Genomic DNA, 7,875 nt, shown 5'->3' on the forward strand with positions numbered 1-7,875 from the left:
AGACCCATGGAGAAGAATAGAGAATTCAAAAGTAAACTCAGATACCTACAATGGACTGATCTTCCACAAAGCAGACAAAAACATACATTGGGGAAAAGACACCCTATTCAACAAATGACGCTGGGAAAACTGGATATCCACATTCAGAAAAATGAGACTGGATCCTATTTCTCACCATATACAAAAATTAACTAGAGATGAATTAAAGTCCTAAATGTCAGACCTGAAAGAAGAATTCCAGGGGGAAAAAAAAAAAACAACCTAAGAAAAACTCTTCTGGACATTGGTCTAGGCAAACTGGCTAAGGCTCCATAAACAAATGAAACAAAAATAATTAAGTGGGATTTATTAAACTGAAAAGCTTCTGCACAGCAAAAGACATATTAGAGTAAAAAGGCATCTATAGGATGGGAGAAAATATTCACAAACTGTGCATTCAACAAAAGACTAATATTCAGAATCTACAAAGAACTCGGATAAATCAGAAAGAAACACAGGATTCCATTAAAAAGTGTGCTGCTGACATGCACAGACATCTCGCAAAAGAAGATACACAAATAGCCAACAGACACGAAAGCGTGCTCAACATCGCTAACCCACCAGGAAAATGCAAATCAAAACCACAAGACATCACCTAACACCAGTCAGAATAGCCATTATTAAAAAATTTTAAAAATAAATGTTGCCACTGACGTGGTAAAAAAGGGAAAGCGTATACACTGTTGGTGGGAATGTAAATTAGAACAACGTCCATGGAAATCAGTGCAGAGATTTCTCAAAGAACTAAAAGTAGATCTACCGTTCAATTCTGCAAGCCCAGTACTTGGGATCTACCCACAGGAAGAGAAAGAGGTCGTCATCAAAAAAGACACTTGCATTCACAGGTTAACGACAGCACAGTTTGCAAATGCACAGATTGGGATCAGCCCAAATGCCTACCAGCTGGTCATCGATAAACAAAGGAAATATGCTAATCCATGAGTATGGGACGTTTTCCCATTTGTCTGTATCCTCCTCATAGCTACTCCTACGTATTTTTGGTTTCCATGTGTTTGGAATATTTTTTATTTCCAGCCCTTTATCTTGAGTCTATAGGAGTCTTTAAGTTAAGTGGGTCTCTTGAGGGTAGCCATTATTTGGATTGTGTTTATTTCTCCATTCTGCCAATTTCTCTCTCTCTCTCTCTCTCTCTCACACACACACACACACACACACACACACACACACACACACACACACCCCATGGAATACTGTGTAGCCACAAAAAATAGTGAAATAATATTTTGCAGCAATTTGGGTGAAACTGGAGACCAATATCCTAAGTGAAGTAAAGTAGAAATGGAAAACCATTCCTGTGTGTTCTCACTTATAAGTGGAAGCCTAGCCCTGTCTGCAAAGGCACGTCGGAGGGGGGACCCAAAAAACCCAGAATTCATTTATTAAAAAACTGTATATTTATTTTTAAGTGCTTACACTTCAGTCCCCTTCAAAGTACTCTCCATTTGGTGCAATACACCCGTTGAGATGTTTTTCACATTGCGCAGAACAGTTTTTGAACTCGTCAGTTTTGTTGCCTTTTAGTGCTTCTGCCTTTTTTTTTTTTACCACCTCTTTCACATCAGCAAAACATTTCCCTTTGAGGACGTTTTTTCATCCAGGAAAACAAAACAAAAAAAAGTTGCATGGGGCGAGATGGGGTGAATAGGGAGGGTAGGGCAGGGGTCAAAAACGGTGGAACACTCAGCTCGGCGTGGGCAGGCGCGTTGTCATGGTGGAAATTTTGCCACAGCTAGAGAAATTTCTTTTGCAAATCATGACACAGCCTTCTTCAAACTTCCAGATAAACACTTTGGTGAACCATTTGATCTGGAGTAACAAATTCCGAGTGTACTCCAAGGGGCCCACCCCCCAAGAGATAATTCCATTTTGGGGGGCGGGGAGCCCCTCATAGAATGGTATAGGACACTGGACCTCAGAAGAGAAGATTGGGAAGAGGAGAAGACAGATCGCCTTTCCCCTACGACGTGCACTAGTGGTGGTGATGAGCACACTTAAAGGTCAGACTTCCTAACCACTACACGATGCATCCATGTCACTTAAAACAATGTGTACGCCTCAAAATACTGGATTTATTTGTTAAGGAAAAAATCCTAGGTACAGGTTTAACATAGAGTTTGCCATCTTTGAAATATTATTCCCTTACCATCGATGAGATTAAAACGTCTCTTTAAACTCTCTCAAGCTGAATTTTAGACATTATAGCTCGGGGTCTTTGAAGGTGAAATAATTTTCATCATGTAAAATTGTTAACTTGTGTAATTACAGTATGCATAAAACATTCATGTGTGAATCCAAGACATAAACACATGATTTGTGATATGCTGTCTGGGGTGCAATAGGTACTAAGACTAGTTTCAATAATAAATTGTTAAGATGACTGCTTTGTTTGAGTCATTTGAATATAAATAAATACGAGAAGTTTTAGATTGCACTCACATTAATTTGGTTTTAAAATTTAGTGAGAATTTCAGTTTTTGTTGGTCAGGAGGAGGAAGGCATTGAAATTTCATAGCATGACATTTAAATTGAGTAAGTTTCTATTTTATCCCTGTGGGACCTTTGGTGAGTCAACCACTTAAGTTTCTCAAGTGTAAAATACAAATGATATCTCCTTCAGAGGCTTAAGAAAGACATGTACCTAAAGAATACTTTATAAATACTATAGTACTACATAGAAATATTATTATGATATTTTAATACTTGTGTTTACATTTTCCCCAAACAATTAATGCTCCACTCTTGACAAAACTTCCATTAAAGCTGTGCTTTGTAGGACGCTTACATATGTATACTATTCCATGAAGACGTACAAAGTTAAGACCACAATAAGAAGACAACCTTCGTGAAACTTTCCTTGGCTTCAGAAATAACTATATTTATTCAATTATTTTCATGAAATCTAAACTTGATAAGATAGAATCCAAAGAGGTATAACACTTGAACATTAGAAATAAGTGTATAATAGAATTATACCTTTGGCTCATTAAAAAAATGAAAATTCATAATGTTTTTTAAATTGGCTGTAATAGTCCCTATAATGTTTTCTCATTCTGAAATTATAACACCTTTTAACATATGTATTTAAAGATTGATAGTTCTACAAATTAATAAATAATGCAATAAAAGCAGTGTGTAGACACATGTTTTAATCTCTACTGGTCTACAGTTTGGTTGGGCAACTTTGAGCAATGCTTTTCTCCTGTGATGGTTCACTTCTTCACCTTTGACCTGTCCCTTCTCCCCGTTTTCTTCATATGACACATTTTCTGGATGAATATTTGTGAAGACGCTCTGCAAATAATAAAGTTACTCTTTCTAAATATAACCAAGATTAGAAAGAAATGTGCTCGATTCTTCCAGATCTCATTCCTACCTTTCTTCCGAATTACCTTCTCTAACACACATCATGGTCCCTGGCAACAATGCAGACTGGGATTGAATGTGGCTTTGGAATTAGGCATTCGAGGGAGTGGGGCGAACACTTTGTCTGTCTTGGGCTTAAATTCATAATTAATGATATTATTCTGTCTCATAGGGTACTTGTGGGCACAAAATTAAATAATACAAGTAAGGCATCAATTTGCCTACTACGTAAAAAGTACTTATTGAATGTTCACAGTACCCTCCTCGACACCAATGTAATGTCAATATCTTTTTTCTTAAAATGCTTAAACACCTGTTTTCCATAATTCTTTTAATTATGCTTGAAATGTGGACCATTTTTCTATGCATTTACTTTTTTTTTTTTTGCTTGAGTACATTCTAAACATTTTGAAGGAGACTTCATGTGTGATTGGAGGGTTATGAAACCACAGAAATACATAGGAGGTAATTATGACATAATATTCATTTTTGTACAGTTTGTGAATTCAGTTTCATTATTTTATGTTCTGTATTTATACTATTTATGTAGTCCTTATCATTTTAGATCAATTTCTTTACTCTAGGTTTAACATACATCACTGAAAAAAGTACCTGCTTCCCAAAAAGGTTAGGTGAATATTTTTAATGTATTATATAAGTATTTTCAATAGTTATAAATATATAGTGTTTTGTATAGCATTTTACTGAGGTTATGTCCTTTACTAACCTTACTATCAAGCCTTATTAAATAATTGCAATATAAATAAAGGTTTTACAGTTCAGTTGCTGTCTATAGTCAAATACACATACACACAGACACACATACACACACAAACATACGCACACACATATATATAAATAATTTGCTCTCCCAAATAATGCTGAACTCAACCATAATAGCTCGTCACTCTTAATAGTTTTATAGATGGCTTCTGGCAGTTCTATCAAATGCAGCTGCAAAGCTCTTTCAACTCAAAGGAACACTCATTTCTCTAAGAAATTGTACAGTGAGACCAGAGAAAGACTTTATTTATAAAAATCTAAATGCTTGACATTTGTATACACTACAAAGAGTCTAGATGTTCAGATGTATAATGAACACACCTAAACTATAGAAAATTTGTCCCTGACTGTTTAGAATGGGAAAACACCAGAGAAACTATTTTTTCATTATATTTTTTTCTTATATGTAACGAAAATGTAGAGTATGTTTAATAGCTGTAAATGTTCTTAAAGGGATTTTGAAAAAATAAAGTATCTGTCATACAAGAATATGAATATTTCTGTCTTACTCATTTTATTTGTGCTCCAAAAATTCTACATCAACATACAGAATCAAAAATTCTGAATGTCAACATGAAACTTCTTATCTTCAGAAAGAACTGTTGCTGAATTCCATCAGCTGTTAAGATTTACAGTACTTGAGAAATCAAAGAACCCTAAATATGCATGCTTGTGTGTGTGCTTCTGTGTGTGTATTCAAAAATTAAAATGCTCATATTTTTATTTTGCAAAAATATACACTTCTTTGGATGCATATTTATTATGTAGTATTTAAACTAGAAAACAGTTCTTTTTATTTTTCATGGAACCAACAAATGGATGTACATTTTTGTTGTGATCTGTTAGTTTCCTGAACATCATTATGCAGCTTTAAGTTTCATACAGCAAAATGATATTATAGGTTTACATAAACTTTCCTCTTGTATGTGTGCCTCTAGATTATTTATTTAAATAATTTATTTGTTGAGCATATCAGTGAAATATTTATAGGTATTCTAAAATATTTAAACATACTTTATATTGGTAAAACCTTTTTTCACTTTGTGCATTATTCCAAGTACCCACAGTCATTTTTCTTTTTATTTATTTGCTCATCCAAAATAGTAGCATATATGCTCAATTGCTCTGTAATAGCTGTTTCATTTTCTGGCTATTTTTTAAAAACAATAGACTCAAAATCATTAGACCTATTTCTGGCATTGCTGTGTACTGTAGTGTGTACCTGACAAATGTTCAATGTTCAGTTCTACTCAGGTGATGCATGAATGACTCTGCTCATAAAGACTGCTAAGTACTATATGTATTATAAAAATATTTTCTTGACAAATATTGCCTTTACCCTCTTCTTTCATTTTTTTCTTGTTAGATGAGTATCTTACTTTTTCCCACATAATTTAATACACATAAACTTCATTAAGAAAATATCAGCTGATTCCAAATAGTATATTACTCAAAGGAAACAGAATTCCTGGCCAAATCGAATGCTCAATTTTTCCTCTACAAAAATATTTAAACTCTAATTTTTCTTACATAATTATTTTCAGGTATACTTTTTATTGACCAGATACATGACACTGTGTGATATTGTAATATTTTAAGGGAAGAAGAAATTAAGCCAAGTCACGGATATTATTTTGGACTTATGATTTTACAAATTTGTTAATATTGAGATAGCATAAGAAAAAATCTATCAGGTCAATAATATTCAATGAGCATATTTATAGTTAATTAAACTGAAGCACACATAATTTTAAAAATATCTTTCTTGAAACTTCACCTTATATATATTGAAGTAGATGAGACTCTGACTGAGATATTAACTTTCATGAAACTAATATTACTAAAATAGAAACAGAAAACTTATTCAAGATATCAATTTAACAATTGGACTTCCATAGTAAGGTGTCTGAAGCAAATATAGTTTACATTATTACTTTTTCACTGCCTTTGGAAGTGGCAAAAAATAAAACTAGCCAAAGAAACAGCTTAATTGTATGTAAAGATAAATTTTGTCAGTACAAAATCTATTTTCTTACTATTTATTTTTCTAAGTTGGAGCAAAACAAAAGGAATACTTTTTTTATTATTAATAATTCTCAATGGAGTTTCCATTATGTACTTGGTCAGGACTTTATATTTAAGCTCAGAATTCACTCCATTCCAATCAAGTCATATGTCACTGAATATTCTAGAATGCAGTACCTATGATATAGTTCATAAAAGTATGCCTTTACGTTTTTCCTTCTCTGAAATACTTTATCCTTTCCTGTCTCTCTTCTGCAATTTTAGTTTCTCCACGAAATCATCGTCAACTACCCCAGTCCACCACCATAATTCTTTACTTATGTGATCTAATTAGCAATATTTGAATATTAATGGAAGTTGCCAGTATTTGAAACTAAGAATATGACACTGTGTGATATGGTAATATTTTAAGGGAAGAAGAAATTAAGCAAGTCACAGATATTATTTTGGACTTATGATTTTACAAATTGCCATTTAAACACACGTTGAGAAGAAATGTGTGTGTGCATATATATTAGTGCATTAGCCCATGACATGTCTTTGCACATATGCACAGATTGTGTATGTCTGGGTTAATGCATTTTCACATAAACAACACTGAAGGATCTATGGTAAAGTATCATAGTTAATGAGGTTAGCAAAGTTACTGAATGCAAAGTAAATACATAACATCAATTACATTTATAAACACCAAGAACAATGTGTAAGAAAGTAATATAAAAATACCAATCACGTGCATAAAAAATTATATAGCAACCAGGGATATATCTACCATTATACACAATCTAAATAAATAAATAGAAAAGTCAATAATCTAAATAATTACAATCTAAATAAATACACAGAAAAGTACCTGGAAGTACAAAGAAACAAAAAAAGTTATTTTAAGAGTCAAACAAGGCTGGGCACGGTGGCTATTGCCTCTAACCCCAGCTCTTTGGGAAGCAGAGGCTGGAGGATCGCTTCAGCCCGGGATTTTGAGAACAGACTGGGCAACATAGCAAAACCTCGTCTTTATGAAAACATTAAAAGTTAGTTGGGTGTAGTGGCATGCGCCTGTAGTCCTAGCTACTCAGGAGACTGAGTCAGAGGGATCACCTGAACCCAGGAGGTTAAGGCTGTGGTGAGCCATGATCGTGTAACTACACTCCAGCCTGGGCAACAGAGTAAAATCTTGAGTCAAAAATCCAAAGCAAAAAATAAAAAAAAAAAAGAGAGAGAGAGAGAGAGAAGAGAGTCAAACCTCTTGAAAGCAAACAAGCTATACACATTTTTTATAATTACATACGGTTGGTAATTTACCAATTTAATGGGTATTAATAATTGATATTATGTATTTACATTGCATCCAGCTACTTTGCTGAAACTCATTAACTGTAATAATTGACTATAGATCCTTCAATATTGTCTATACAAAAATATATGGTATTGACAAAATTTTCAAATGAACTGATGGAATACATATATATACAGTAACCCATAAATAGAACACTACTGAAATATAAATGTCAAAAGATGAGATTTAGGGCATCATTGTTATAGCATCCTGGTATACACAAATGTGTATGGTATACATAAATGTGTATACCATAAATGAAAAGATTAATATATTCAACTTTATTATACTTAGAAAAAGCTACAAGG

Source organism: Carlito syrichta, unplaced genomic scaffold, assembly GCF_000164805.1.
Source record: "Carlito syrichta isolate Samal-C Ts95f unplaced genomic scaffold, Tarsius_syrichta-2.0.1 Scaffold303127, whole genome shotgun sequence".
NCBI lineage: Eukaryota > Metazoa > Chordata > Mammalia > Primates > Tarsiidae > Carlito > Carlito syrichta.